Source organism: Salvia splendens, chromosome 12, assembly GCF_004379255.2.
Source record: "Salvia splendens isolate huo1 chromosome 12, SspV2, whole genome shotgun sequence".
NCBI classification, from domain to species: domain Eukaryota; kingdom Viridiplantae; phylum Streptophyta; class Magnoliopsida; order Lamiales; family Lamiaceae; genus Salvia; species Salvia splendens.
The window spans coordinates 11,895,006-11,910,877 of record NC_056043.1 but is presented as its reverse complement, the minus strand read 5'-3'; positions in this window follow the sequence as shown (position 1 = coordinate 11,910,877).

Here is a 15,872-nt window from a genome sequence, read left to right as displayed (position 1 = left end):
TTTTAAATCATTTCATGTAAGTATGAGATTTGTAGTTTATTTTGATAATTGATATTGAGCTGCCAATATTTTCTTTATTTTAATTATTAATCTAAATTTTAAAATAATTCTACATCTTTTGAGATAGTGAAATTTGATGTCGAATCTCCAATTGATCGAGAATAAGGAGGAAATGAGATGGATATGTAAGCTGCATCAAAATTATATTGCAGAAGAAATTAACATCTGAGTGAAGAAGAAGATTTGACAATGTGTTTATGTTTGGTTAATGTTTTATTTATTTATTTAATTTGTAGTAACTCTTTTTAGTCTTGGGTTTTGAGTTTTAAGTGTTGGACTTGACTTTGGAAATAATTTTCATGCACAATTATTAATAAGAAATATAGTAGGAGTATGTTATTCGTGAGAGAGATTGTGTGAATGTTTTGAAAATTTTAATTTGTATATCTAGGAGGTTGATGCAAATAAGTTTTCCAAACCTTATGAACGACTATATTGTTATCATATAGTAAATTTGTTTTATGCCGCATACTTATATTTTATTGACTCTTTAGTATTGATGATTATCTCTACTTTTTGATGTGTATGGTATTGAAGCATTTATGTTGTCTATTAATACAATATTAAATTATGATTGTTATTTTGTGGTAGACATTAATATAATATAAAATTATGATTATTGTTTTGTGATAGGGAATAAAATGATCATTTAAATTGTTTTACACATCTGTGATTCTTAAAGCACTTTGTTGATTTATAAAGTTGTTTAATTATATGTTTTGGGGTTGTTCATTTAAATTTTTTTACACATCTGTGATTTTTTAACCATGAGATCATATAATTGTATCTGGTTTTATGTAATTAGTTCAAAATATGATATTATTGTGATGAAATTAAATCGATCCTGCATCGCACGGGCGTGATACTAGTTAGTTATAAAATGTGAGCGGGATAAGTTTGTGATATGTTGACCTACTTACCATTTATGGCCAAAGTGAAATAGGACTATTATTGTGGGATGGATTGAAATCGCAAAACAAGGCTCTTATTGTGAGACAGAAGGAATAGTAAACACAAGAATGGAAACGTTGTCTACCTTATCATATATGTTAATGCCATGGGGAGCGATTGTTCCATGATGCAATTTGTGAAAGATTAGTTGTCTAGTCTTTATGATGAAGGATCTATGTGATGTTTCCTACATCCATGGGATAAAGATATCGAGATAGACCAAATAGTATGTTAGGATTATCACAATCCACTTGCATATACAAGTTCTAAGGCGCTTCTCAATGGAGAATTCAAATAAAGGTGTTCTTCCTTCGGAACATAAAAGCTATATTGAGAACAAGTTTACGTAGAAACATACGTATTGGTGAACGTAAAAGTACATGTAAAATGCCAAAGGGAGTTATTCATGTTCAAGCAAGTTTTAATAATACCATCGTCACAGTTACTGATGTACGGGGTCGGGTGGTTTCCTAGTCCTCGGCTGGTACTTGTGGATTCAATGGTATGAGAAGAGGGACTCTCTTTGCCGCTCAAACTATAGCAGCACATTGCTATTCGTATTGTCAGAAAATGATTGTCTTTCGAATGATATAGAAAGAAACAACATGAAAAGGATTCCATATGCTTTGGCTATATGATTTATTATGTATATCATGATATCTACTAGGCCAGATGTGGCCTATGCGGTTAGCATGACAGACCGATCTTAGCAAAATCCCGGTGAGAAATATTGGAAAACTATTAAGACTATTCTTCAGTACCTTAGAAGGACTAAATGTTAGAGTTTGTATACTAGAAATCACCTTTCGAGTGATTGAATACTTTAAAACTCTCTATGATATTTTCCAAAGGAATGAAACAGATTATTTTTGTCATAATGTTGTTATGTTTTACATTTAATGGATGTTTATTGCATATTTAAATGTATATGCAACATAACAAAGTCTAAGTCTTTGTTTTAGTAGACTGGTAGTGAGCGTCGTTCACTTTAAGGTAACACGGTCAGTTCTAAACAAAATAAAATAAGAATTTCACAACCTAGATAGGCCTAGACTACCTATCGTGAAAGGTTGAAATGTTAGTCCTCATATTTCTAAGCCTTACTGAAATAAGATGACATTGGTGAGGTATAACACTGAATTGGATCTAACAGCAAGACGAGTCTTTATGCTATCTATTGAAAGACGAGGTCTTGATAATTAATTTCTTAATCAATGTACGTTAGCATTGAGCATACGGTATTGATTATGCACTACTTTGACTTACCAAATGGTGCGAGTTTTTCACAACCCAAGAATCCTGGTATATTGGGTAGTGGTGATTGATATCTAGCGGTGCTAGGATTGCTATTATATTGAATCGTGCGCGAGGTGAGTCTCGTTTGATAACGTCCACAAGAGGAGCTCGAAACAAGGTTTTATTATTTGGAACCTAGCTAGTTGAAGTTTGATTACTCTATGAATAATAAATAAGCGTTTTCTTGGTAAGTCCACTATTGGAGTTAATAATATGTTAATTAATTAAGTCCATAGCAGACATTAATTAATTAATTGACGTTTCTATCTTAAGCACGAGAAATAGATGACAAACAAATGGAAACCCGAAATACTTGTAATTTTGGATTTGGATGGGCAGTGCAATATTACTTCTATAGTGGCTGCTCGTAATATTCCAATATAAACTTATATTAAATTGTGGGTTCAATTTTATTAGTAAGAAGCTAATTGGGGGAGGCCATATCCAAATTCTTCCATAGATCCCTGACTGGGCCCAATATGTGACTTATTATAAATAGGAGAATTAAGGCCATAGAAAAGACACATTATTTTCCACAAAATTTTTGTCCAGCTCCTATCCATCATAGGGGACGATTTTTGCTCTCTCCGTGAATAGTTTCCGTCTTCTTTATTTGAGTCCTAAGTATTCTGGTGAGATCAGCCCACACTGATATCAGATTACAGTCCGGGAACCAGTCAGAAGATCCGTGTTTAGTACTCAAGATCTTCACGTGAAGAAGACGCGAGCTATCTTCGATTCATCAGTGAATCAATGAGGTAAATTGGTTTACTCCGTAGCAGACATGTTTTAGGTCATAATTGCGCTAAAGCATGTTTAAATTCAAGTTATGAGCATGATACATGTGAGAATTGCGCGAATAGAATTTGTCTAAATAATTAGCTACATAGATCATGATTATTATGTGATCTGTTAGAACGCACGCTTCCGCTGCCAACCCCAACAATTGGTACCAGAGGCAGTATTTGGCTATAATTATTTGGATTTAAATTTCGCGAAATTCATGTATGCATGTGTAATTTGATTGCGAAGCATGTTCTTGGTGTTTTTGTTTATATTTTATGCATGATGAACTCAAGAACTAACGAATCAAAGAACTTGAATTTTTCTATCGTGCGAGACGTGCGAACCATCAGCGCTCGCACCGAGATGGATCGCACCACGCGCGATCGAGATAGGGTAATCAAAATAGTAGGAGCCGAGGGATCACGCTCACGGGGCGACGCGCAGATGAGCATGGGCTCGGGCGCGCCGCCGACCAAGACCGAGGACCCTAGGCGGTCCCCACTCCAAGTTTGACGGAGGGAGGAGGCGTGGCGGAAGGTTCATCTGAGAACTACCCAGGCACCGCGAGCTTCACCCCGAACCCTAGGCGGAAGATTGAGTCTGGGCTCCAGCAGCTGGCCGATAGCGACGCGCCTCATCGCGCGACAACGGATGGAGCAGTGGGAGCAGCCGGAGTCCGGGCCGAGAGCAGCGGCGCTTGTGCGTGAACTGCTGGCTAGGAGCTCCATCACTGAGGCTCTATGCCTGGTGTGCTGCTGGCCGAGAAGGGAGGTCGTCGCTGGCCGAGAGGAGCCGCGCTACCGCACGTGCCCCTAGCGGAGAGCTGTCGACACCGACTGGCCGAGGGACCGAGACGGGAGGTCGCCCCTGGCTGAGAACAGCATCGCTTCCGTGCGCGCTGCTGGCCGAGAGGAGAAGGCGCCCGACGGCCTGTGATGCCGAGACACAGGCACCACCCGACGAGCCGCTAGCCGAGAGCTGGCACGTCTACGTTCGCCGCTGGCCGAGACGCAGGCTCGACAAATTTCTGACGATGAACTTGTCGGATCTTCATCGTCGTTGATTCGAGCAAACCTCGAACAACGAGATATCGATGATGGATTATTTTAATGATTATTTCATTTATTAATTAAAAGATATCATTAAAATATTATTATTTAATGGAAATAAATATTTTGGGAAGATTTCCCTATATTTTAGGAATATTTGAATTATTGACTATATCTATGAAATAGATAATATTATTTTCATTCCTAGATGATATGTATATGGACAAGAATAATTTAATAGTTTCCTAATTATTTATATATCTAGAATCCTAAAAAGGATAGATATATAGGAATACATTAAATAATACGATAATATTATTTCTCTTCCTTATCTTGAACATGGAAATAATATGAATTTATTTTTTCATGTCTAATTAAGATTTAAATAATTTCTTTATTTTAGAATATCTTATAGAAGACATAAATAAGAATTAAATTCTAGAACAATTAATTTCCTAAAGTAAGATACTAAAAGATAACGAAAGATTTAATTATCCAGTCAATTAAATGCCAACATAATTTAATTAAGCCTTTATCTGCCTCAAGGCTAAGGATAATTAAAGAAAAACCATAACCCAAATATCTAAGCTATAATTACGAACTTAATGTTTGTATATGGTCTCCATCGATTGATCTGCAATTTGTGAAGCTAATTTCTAATATTATCGTCACCCATTATGTGGGGACAATAATCCTAAGAAATAGTAAGTTCATGAGGGCGGACTTCTCAAATAAAAATAGTATGAACTGGAATGTGGTTTCCAATATTATTGCCACCCATTATGTGGGGATAATAATCCTAAGAAACTACGAGATTTAGGAGTTCACACAGAATTTATGAGATAGCTTGATTTTATTAACAACACATAAACATTGTTATGAGAGTGTGTTGTAGAAATAAGATACTATAATGCTAAATCTGGTGGTCTTGCTTAGGCAACATTAGGCGGCCATGTCATTATGTGGTCTCTGGACTATTCGTCGGTGTTGTAACCATTGAAATTGTAAAATTTTAATGCGTATTGACCTCTTTTGGAGGGTGCAAAATTTTAATTTTACAGTTGTAAGATTTTGAAAAGTTTTATGGTTAATCTACTCAAACATCTTACATAAGTTTATGACAAATAGTAAATATTCTGTTTTACAGTGCAAACTAAATCGTCAAGATGTCATTCAATCCTCTTTCTGCAAGCAATTCTTAAAGAAAACAAACTCCAGGGCCAAAATTACATAGAATGGAAATAAAACTTGGACATTGTTCTCACAGCGAAAGAGTACAACTTTGTGCTCACAACCCTACGACCTCCAGTGCCGGCGGCTAACGCCGCGGCAGGAGTTAGAGATGCGTATAGAAGGTGGCATAAGGCGAATGAGATGACTAAGTGCTACATGTTGGCTTCTATGTCTTCAGTACTCAAGCATCAGCATTCTGCCATGGCGACTCCCACTGAGATTATGCAAAATCTCACAAATCTTTTTGGTACTCAGAATCGAACGGCTAAGTCTCAAGCCTTTCGAAGTATCATGACGAAGATAATGAAGGAAGGCACGTCTGTGCGGGACCATGTCCTCGAGATGATGGGCCACCTCAATCAAATTGAGGTTTTGGGAGGGACGATCGATCCCGAGTCCCAAGTAACAATTATCCTTCAGAGTCTTCCCCCTAGATGAACAAAAGGAATTACACCTTGGCAGAATTGTTGACTGAACTTCAGTCGGCGGAGGACCTTATGGTTCAGGCTAAGGCAACCATGTTGAGTTTGGCGCCCCGATCCTCTGGCTCTAAGCCTGGCGTACGAAAGAAGAGGGCACCGAACTCTGTTACGACTAAGATTGCTAAGGGAAAGAAAAAGAAGAAGGCTAACAAGAAGCCTACGGGGAAGTGTTTCAAGTGTGGAGAGAAGGGGCATTGGAAGCCAAATTGTCCTAAAAAGGGCACGACTACAGGTATACACCAAGCTCTAGTGGTCGAGTCATGTTTGACTTTGACATCTACTCATACTTCGGTCATAGACACTGGAGCCACTGATCATATTTGTTTTGATCCTTACTTATTGCAGGTGACAAGACGACTATATGATCGTGAGATCGAAGTCTAGCTGGGCGACGCTACAAAAGTAGCGGCCGTTGCAGTGGGAGTCGTTTATTTGCGTTTTAGTAGTGATAGATTTTATATTTTGAAGAATGTTTTGTTGATACCTTCTTTTAGAAGAAATTTAATTTCAGTTTCTAAATTGGTTTTTGATGGATATTCGATTTCTTGTAATGACAATTGTGTTATTAAGAAATATGGTTCTTATATCTATCGTGGTATCATGGAAAACAATCTGTACACAATCACATCTACACAGTTTAATAATCGCAAATCAGAACTCAATACAACATCAAAAATTTCAAAGAAAAGAAAAGCACCTTCAATTTCTATGAACGAAACGTACTTATGGCACCTTAGTCTTGGTCATTCCAATGAAAGGAGGATACATTCTCTTGTGGAACAATACCTTATTAAAGTTCTAGAGAAGGAACCTTTTCATAAGTGTGAATCATGCTTAGAAGGCATGATGACCAAGAGGTCTTTTAAGACTAAGGGCAATAGGGTCAAGGAAGTATTTGAGCTTGTTCATACCGATGTATGTGGACCAATGTCAACAGAGGCAAGAGGTGGTTTTCGATACTTCATCACTTTTATTGATGACTTCTCAAAAATCGGATATGTCTATTTGATGCACCACAAGCCTGAATCTTTTGACAAGTTCAAAGAGTTTAAGGCATATGTGGAGACGTGTCATGGAAAGAGTATCAAAAGCCTGCGATCTGATCGCGGAGGTGAATACCTCAGTACCTCGGTGGTGGGAATTGAATCCCAACTGACCGCGCCGGGCTAGGGCTGGCAATTTTTGACACGGCACGATAATCCGACACGAATCCGCACGAAATAATTGGGTTTGGATCAAGTCTTATTGGATACGGGTCATTATTGGGTTGACCCAATAAGAACACGAAAAATTCGGGTCGGGTGCGGGTCGGGTGCGGGTCGGATGCGGGTAACCTGTTAAAAATTAATATTTTATTATTTTATTATTTTTATTTTTTATTAGATTTAATTTAGTAACTTTTACTTAGGAAAATAATAAAAAAATAGATTAGGGTTTAGAAATTAGAATTACCTCCCAAAGCGGTTCGTGTCGCTATCGTGTTGTTATCGTGTCGGGTCGCTATCGTGTTGCTATTGTGTCGCTATCGTGTCGCTATCGTGTTGCTATCGTGTTCAGGTCGATATCGTGTTGCTATCGTGTCGGGTCAACCCAAAGCGGTTCGTGTCGCTATCGTGTTTGGGTCGTGTCCGGGTCGTGTCCGGGTTTGGAGATGGCGGGTCGGATTCGTGTTCGGGTTTGGGGTTTCCTTAACAGGTTGGGTTCGGGTTTGGCCTTATTGGGTTGGGTCGTTATCGGGTCAACCCGATAACGACCCAATCCGCACGATTTGCCACCCCTACGCCGGGCACGCCCCCTGCAGAATGGTGTGGCTGAAAGAAGGAATAGGACCTTGTTGAACATGGTCCGGTCGATGATGAGTTTTGCACGACTACCTATTTCGTTTTGAGGACATGTCTTGCTTTCTGCAAGTCATATTTTAGACAACTTACCGTCAAAATCCGTGCCTACTACTCCTTATGAGTTGTGGACTGGGCGCAAGCCTAATCTAGCACATCTCAAGATTTGGGTTGCCCGGCTCATGAATTGGAAAAGGATCCAACTAAGCTGGGATCAAGGACGGAGGTATGTGTGTTTATAGGGTACCCTAGAGGATCGAAAGCTTATGAATTCTATAGTCTCCGAGACAAGAAAGTCATTGTGAGTACTCACGCGACATTCTTAGAGGAAGATTACGTAATTAATCATAAACCCAGCAGTGAAGTGGCTCTTGATGAGCTAACTTCTGTCACAAGTTCCATTAACCAAAAACCCGTACCTAGTGTACAATCAATTCCCGAAATTTCAACTTCTACTCCAAACATTGTAGTGCCGCGCCGCAGTGGGAGGGTCTCTCATGAGCCCGATAGATACATTGGTTTGGGGGAATCTATGGATCACTCCTCGGACAGCAAAGCATTAGATCCCTGGAACTTCGCAGAGGCGCAGGCAGATATCGATCATTGCGAATGGGTGAAAGCAATGGATTAGGAACTACAATCTATGATAGACAAAGACGTGTACGATTTGTCCGTCCTATCCGAAGGCTGTACTGTCAATGAGAGCAAGTGGATATACAAAGGGAGTACACTTATATTAGATGAAATCAAAATTAAAGTTAACACCATTTCAATAAATGGATACCAACCAGAACCACAGAAATGGTCGGTTTCGTAATGAATACCACTATTATAGTTATGGAGTAGTGATAAATGAACATGATTGTATGTATATGAATTTTTTTTAATATTTTACATTGAAAATCAATTTATAAACATTAATTGATTTAAAATAAATTTCATACTAATCGTTTTGCAACACTTCGAAAAAGAATTGAAATTTTAACTTAAATATTTGTATATTTTAAAAAAAATATTATCTTAATAAATATTTGAAAGCTTGCTCTTTTTATTCTCCGAATTCTTTTCAATTCTCCTGTCGTTGTGGACTGTTCAAGCTAGATTGTCAAACTGATCCGGCTGGCCAATATATGCCTTTTACCTGCAGATGCCTGTGAGTGGATCCAGTGGAAATTCAAACTGATCAACTTGACTTAATCCAACCTTAAGTGCGCATATGGAGGAACTCAGGGCTTTCAAAACCTTAACCCACAATACTATAGACTAGTAAAGGGAAGTAAGGATCGATCCCACAGAGATGATGTGTTCTATATTTGTTGAGGACAAAATGGGAATGGCTGCTGCCACGCTTTACAGGGTCGGTTAAGTTAACCTACTTGATTGAAAGAATCGGGAGAGTACGCTAATTAAACTGATCCACTTGCTAAACGAAGCTAAAATCTACTTGATCAACTCATACTGTAATTTTCGGAAATGGCCAAACAAAGTAAAAACAAACGAGTGTCAGTCTTCTGCAAAACGTACGATAAAGTAAACTTTTCCTAACAACCTCATCTTCCTCACAGAATCAAAAGAAAACAAAGCATAATCAGATCCGAACACTTCTGAACACTTGTGACCTAACAATTTTAATGTAACAAACTTGTAATTTAAAGTCTACCCTATGAATTAAACTACATCTACGTAAACAAACAACTAAGCCATAACCATGTAGAAATCATAAATCAACTCTCAGATCTACAACTTTCGAAGCTGAATCCGACATAACCACACCTTCAATCAACATAAACATACTCAAATCTACTCTACCATACTGCAAACGACCAGATCTAAACATCCTAAAACTTGCTATTCAGAAAATTTTCAGCAATCAGACAGAAATTTGTAAACAGCTACTCAGATTCATAATAAGCGAGATCATGCATAAAGGAACTAAACACGTTGATGTAAAAACGGAATTCATAACTTCAAGGCTTCCAAAAACTACCAAGTTGATAATCAACAAACAACCAAAAGTAAATTGTAGCAGCAAAAACAACGAAATAAAAGATTGTATCTTCGCTCCTTCACGGAACGGTGTTACATAGCTTCAAGTTTAACAAACTACCACCCAACTAAACTAAACTAGAACCCAAGTGTGTGTATGACAGAAATCAGAATATGAAGTGCAAGGAGCTCCCATTTCAGCCCTAGAAGAGAGCTGAATTCTAAAATGTATCTCTGTGTATCTCCATCCTCTCAAAAAGTCACTTCTGCCCTTGGCTTTTGGGGTCTTCGGATTACGCTCAATCTTCCTTATGGGGAGGGCTCCTGCTGGCTCCACTCAATTCTAGCTTGACCAACTCAGTGCTGGGGTTTGGTGCCCCTTGCACAGCGGAAGTCATGCATTCACAAATAAATCATACATGGATCTATTTGACCGATTATGGGATTAATTGATTCAAATGTTAAACATTGAAATGCATACAAGAACGCACAAAAATCATGCTTAAGGAATTAAAATCCTAATTCATGATATTCTACGGTTTAGGATTACCGATCTGATTCTCCAAAGAATCGACGATTGCTTGCGCCTTCTCCACGTGATGATCTTTGTACTCAACCACGAATCTTCTAATCTGTATCCCGAACTCAGATAATGACCTTTGGGTGGGCAAAGCTTGTCAGAATCGAAAAGGACTTAATTAGAAAGTAGACAGAATATCAGTTTTGTCAAAAACCGATTTTTTCGTCCATTCCCAGAGGGGAGCACGAAAATTAACTCTTAATTATCATTGAATCTCCTTTCTAATCTCCTTTTATATAGAGTTATGATGGGCCAGATTAGGGATCCATGGAGGTTGGACTTGGGCCAAACCTGTTGGACTTTTACTAATTAAATTGAGCCCCAATTTAATACAAGTCCAATAGAATATTATTATCATCCACTATAGTATAATAATATTGACTGCCCGTCCAATTCCAAATTACGAGTAATCCGGGCTTTACCTCTTTAATTTATTATTTCCCGTGTTTAAGATATAAATATCCATTAATTAATTTAAATTACTATCTTTTTCCAAGAGTTGTCTAGTTCAAAATCTTTATTTACTATTCTGGAATAAATTCCAACCGGCCGGGTTTCTGAATAATAAAACCTTTTTCGATCACCTTTTGAGGATATTATCAAACTGGACTCACCCAGCACACGATTCATTGCAATAATAATACTAGCACCTCTAGACATTGATCACCACTACCCAAGATACCAGGATTCTTGGATTGCGAAAAATCCGCACCATTTGATAAATCAAAGTAGTGCATAATCAATATCGTATGCTCAATGTTATGTCAATAATGATTAATAAATAACAATCACCGAGACCTCGTCTTTCAGTAAATAGCAAGAAAGACTTTTCTCAACTGTTAGATCCTTCAGTGCTATACCACACCAGTGTCGTTTATTTCCTAAGGTAAAGAAACATGCGGACTGACACTGCAACCTTTCACGATAGGTAGCCAAAGCCTATCTAGGCTGTGAAATTCTATTTCTCATCTACAAAGAACTGACTGCATCACCTTCTGTGAACGTCGTTCACGACCAGTCTACTATGTAGAAGAATTAGACTTGTTTGCTTCTTATACATTTAAATATTTGAGAAACATCTCATAAATGCACAAGCAAACACCAATGCGATAAAATTACTTCCTCTCGCCTTGGGTTAAAAGTGGATTGTTGAGTTTATTGTATACAAGCAATTCTATCCGTGCAACATGCTCGAAATATGTTTTTCAGTATACCAATCCTAACAATCTCCCACTTATACTCAAAATCATGCTTTCGAGTATACCCACTGCCAAAACTCTCTCACTTATACTCTAAGCAGGTCTTTGGCCATGATACATCGAACTACCGTACTTTTCATCTCATGTGTAAAACATGTTTCCATATAGGCATTTTGTGAAAAATTCTGCCAGGTTGTTCTCTGATGATATCTTGGAAACCATAACGTCTTGCTGCGCACTTAATCCTTAATTAATTTCATACTTCCTCTCTATGTGATTGCTTAGCTTTATCAGATCGTGTTTCCCTCGAGTTAGACATATGACTAGAGTAATTATAACAAAATATAATACTCATACACATACTCGGAATCACGGTCAAAGCTATTAGGAAGTTACTGAGATTAACAACTACCTTAGTAGTTTCTGATGAAACCACACTCGTAATTTTCATGATAGAGTCTATGATGTAATCACACTCCTTCATGACTCAGTTTTCAACTCCTAACGTTAACACATAGTCAGAGGATAACTCGATCATCAATCAATTATAAAATCGAGTCGATGTAACCTAAAGGACATAACATGGATGTCTGGTAAACTAGAGCATACCGTTTAGTCTTCTTCAAGTACTATAGTATATTCTTTACCCAATCTAATGTCCTTGGCCATAGTTAAAATGATATCATGCTTCTATGCCAACGGCAAAGCTAATATCTAACTTAATACACATCATAGCATATATAAGACTTCCAATTATGGAACTTGTCTCATTCTTCTTGATCTCATTCAATGTCGAAAAACACTTGACTAGAGACAAAATAATTCCCTCTAGAAAAAGAAAAACATTTTCTTGGAATTTTCAATGCTAAAGTGTCTAAGTATTGTGTAGATGTAAGATTCTTTAAGAAAACATACATTCTTTTTCTAGCAACCTAATGACAGAGATGCTTAGAATCTAACTAGATAATCTTAAATCCATCATCCTTAAACTGGGTAGACGACCAGTTTCCTACGCTAGATAACCCTCTTAGTTGTTTATCAACTTTTATAGAAGTCATCATCGTAGAGTACCAAAAATACCAAATATAGTGCACTTTCAACTTTCTTGCCATGTATTACATAACCATTAAGATGTTCCATGCAGATGATCTCCTAAAGACTTCTACTTAAAGAAAACTGTCTTGACAATCATAGTACATACATCCTAATTTATGTAGGCTACAATAGACAATATACAGATCGACTTAGGCAAAAATGGCAGGCGAAAATATAATTCTCTCTGGGTATAACCCTTTGCCATTTTTCTAGCCTTCTGAGATCCATGCTTACACTTGCAGGTCCACTAGCTCCCATTGACTTAAATAGTCTATGGGTAGTATCGCAAGTCTTGCAAACATTCTTGTCTATTTAAGATTGTTATTCAGAATCTATCATCTTATCAAGAATGATTATCTGAATAAGTCATTGCGTCCTTGTAGTTACAGGGATTATGTTCAAGTTGATCTAAGACTGAGTTTTAAGACTCTTTTAGACCCATGAACTTATTATGTTCGCAAAGAACGCTCCCACTACGACACGACTCTTTTAATCTTAGGTACAAACGTTGATTTTCTTAGTGCATAAGTTTCTAATGGTATGACTTCTTGGTTAAGATGGAAAATAGATATTCTCATTATCTTGAGAATTATCATGTTTGTTAGGCTTGTAGTTCTCCTCATAATCTTCATCAAAGAATCTAGTATTCGTGTAAACAAACACATATCTTGCTATGAAGATTATAGAACCTGTATCTTTTCTATCATTTGGGACAACCTTAAAATATACCTCAGTACACAACTCCAATTACTTGGATACCTTTTCCAAAACATGTGTTGGAATAACTCCACACCTTGTGATGTGCTGGACTAGACTTGCCTCTAGTCCACAACTCGCATGTTGTAGAAGGTACTGATGTTATGGTAGTTTCTTTAAGGTATAACTCATTGTTTCCAACGTATATCCCATCAATGATAAGGTGTTATTGAGTAAAACTGTTCACTTATCGAACTTCTCTTCGAGAGACTTCGATATCTTCTTATATGACTATCCCATTCTTTAAAAGAATGCTTGGAGTAGTCAACTAGGATTTAACTCCCACTAATGATGTTAACTCATTTGTTCGTCTCCTATGGTGTAAACCATTGAGACTTACTAGTATTTCTATGTTGCATCTCTATAAGTATCTGAATCCCTTGAATCACCAAATGATTCTAACTTATAATACATCAACCAGACTTACTTGACCTTTAAGCTATTTAACAAACAAATTGTTAAAATCTTGATAGTCACTTGAGTTAGACAAAATTAGTTTGAACAATTACTAAGTATTTTCTTGGCCTTATGTTTAAGTACCATAAATACTTTATCATTCATTGTTTAAGAAGTTGAACTGTCGTTTTAAACTCAATCTTTTTACAATTATATTGTTTAGATACTATGATGTATAATTTATTTTTCTATTGTACTATGATAGATATTCGATCCACATTTCTCAATAATGCAAGCATTAAAAAATGAAATTGAACATCGTAGAATCATAAATGAGTTTAGAAACTGAATATAAATTCATTCTAAACAAGACTGTACCAATAAAACAAAATCTCTAACATCAAATCAAAACAATAAAGTGAGCATAAATAAATAGCTCCCAGTGCAACAACTGCCCAACTGGATGTAGATCTCTTCTTTAGAAGTTGCATTGTTATCTAAGCCATTGTCCTTCTATATAAGAGGTCAATCCGACTTATAATGCATCTTCTCTTTGCCTTTTCACCAAATTTTTTTTTCTTGCCTTTCTTGCTTTCAGCAGGCATTGATGATAATTCAGCTCTTCCCTCTTTCCATTGCTAGTCTTCTGTTCAATTGAACTAAGACATAGGAAAGATACAACCTTAATGAATTTGTCAAGTATCATATTATCTTCCTCCAATAGTAATAAAGTGAATATAATGCCAAAGGTTTCCAACTTTTCAGTAACAAGCTTCATATAATCACTTCCTATTACATTTGGCGATGAACTGAGTGTAGAAACTATTTGAGTAACTGAATCAGAAGATACATCAAAACTTTCTATCTCTTTTGGATGTTCCAATAGAATCTGGACAACGTCCTCTTTGGATATTCCTTTATCATCGGTATAAACCAAGACTTGTCTCACTACTTAAAAGAAAATAGTTTGACCTTCTTCCTCAAAGAACTTATCGAGTACATGCATAAAATGCATTCTCAAACTTTCTTTGTAGAATTTTGTCGAGGAAATGGAGGACATGAATTAGTGAGTTCAAACTTTAAGTTTTCAGCAATGAGAATCTTATCCATTTAATATTTCCAGTCTACATAATTTTGGCCTTCGAGTTTGATTTCTTTAAGGTTCGCAGACATTATTAAGAATTTGGCTCAGAAATAAAACTATTTATCACATACTATGCTTAATACATAATCGCAAACAACCACAAAACAATTTATGTATCTCGCAACCGTGAAAACCAAAATAAGTACGCCTCTAGGGAGGTCATACAAATTCGGATTCCAACAATTTCCTAGTCACAATACCGACGGATAGTCCAGAGACCACTAAGGTGGCATGGCCGCCAAATATTGCCTAAGCATTTACCATAAATATTTGCATCTAGGAATTTCATTTCTGTTTTGATACTCCTTCTAGGGAAGGTCGTACGCCACTAACAAAATTCCGTAACTATCTTATAAATATGCTTAAACATACGAACTTGCAATTTCGTAGGATTATGGCTCTCACTAGGGTGGGTCGCGATAATATTAGAAACAAGCTTCTAGTTTAAGCAACCTACTATAAAGAAGTCTAATCTTATGAACTTGCTATTTCGTAGGATTATTGCTCCCACTAAGGTGGGTCGCGATAATATTAGAAACTGCTTCATATATAGACCAATTTATGGAGACCATATACAACACACTGTTGTAATTATCGCTTAGTCATTTTAAACATGGTTTTTGCATAATTATCACACAAGCAGATAAGGCAGATAATCCACTTAAAACATATTAACATCAAATAAATAGATAAGTCCATTTACTTCATGGTAATTAATCACACTGGATAATTATTGAAATTATTTAATAAATATAGGGAGATTTAATTAAATAATTAATTCTTATCTTATCCAAAATAGGAATATCGAATTTGATAAGATTTTTCTTGGATAATGATTATCCAAATTAATTTAGGATTTATCTAGATAGAGTTGAATCTATCTAAATCCATTTAAGATTATTCTAGATTTTATAACAATAAAACCAAATTCAAAATTCAAGATAAAACTGACCTTGAATTATCCTTATCTAAATCATACTAGGATATTTCAGGATGAAAATAAATTTATCCAAATCCATAA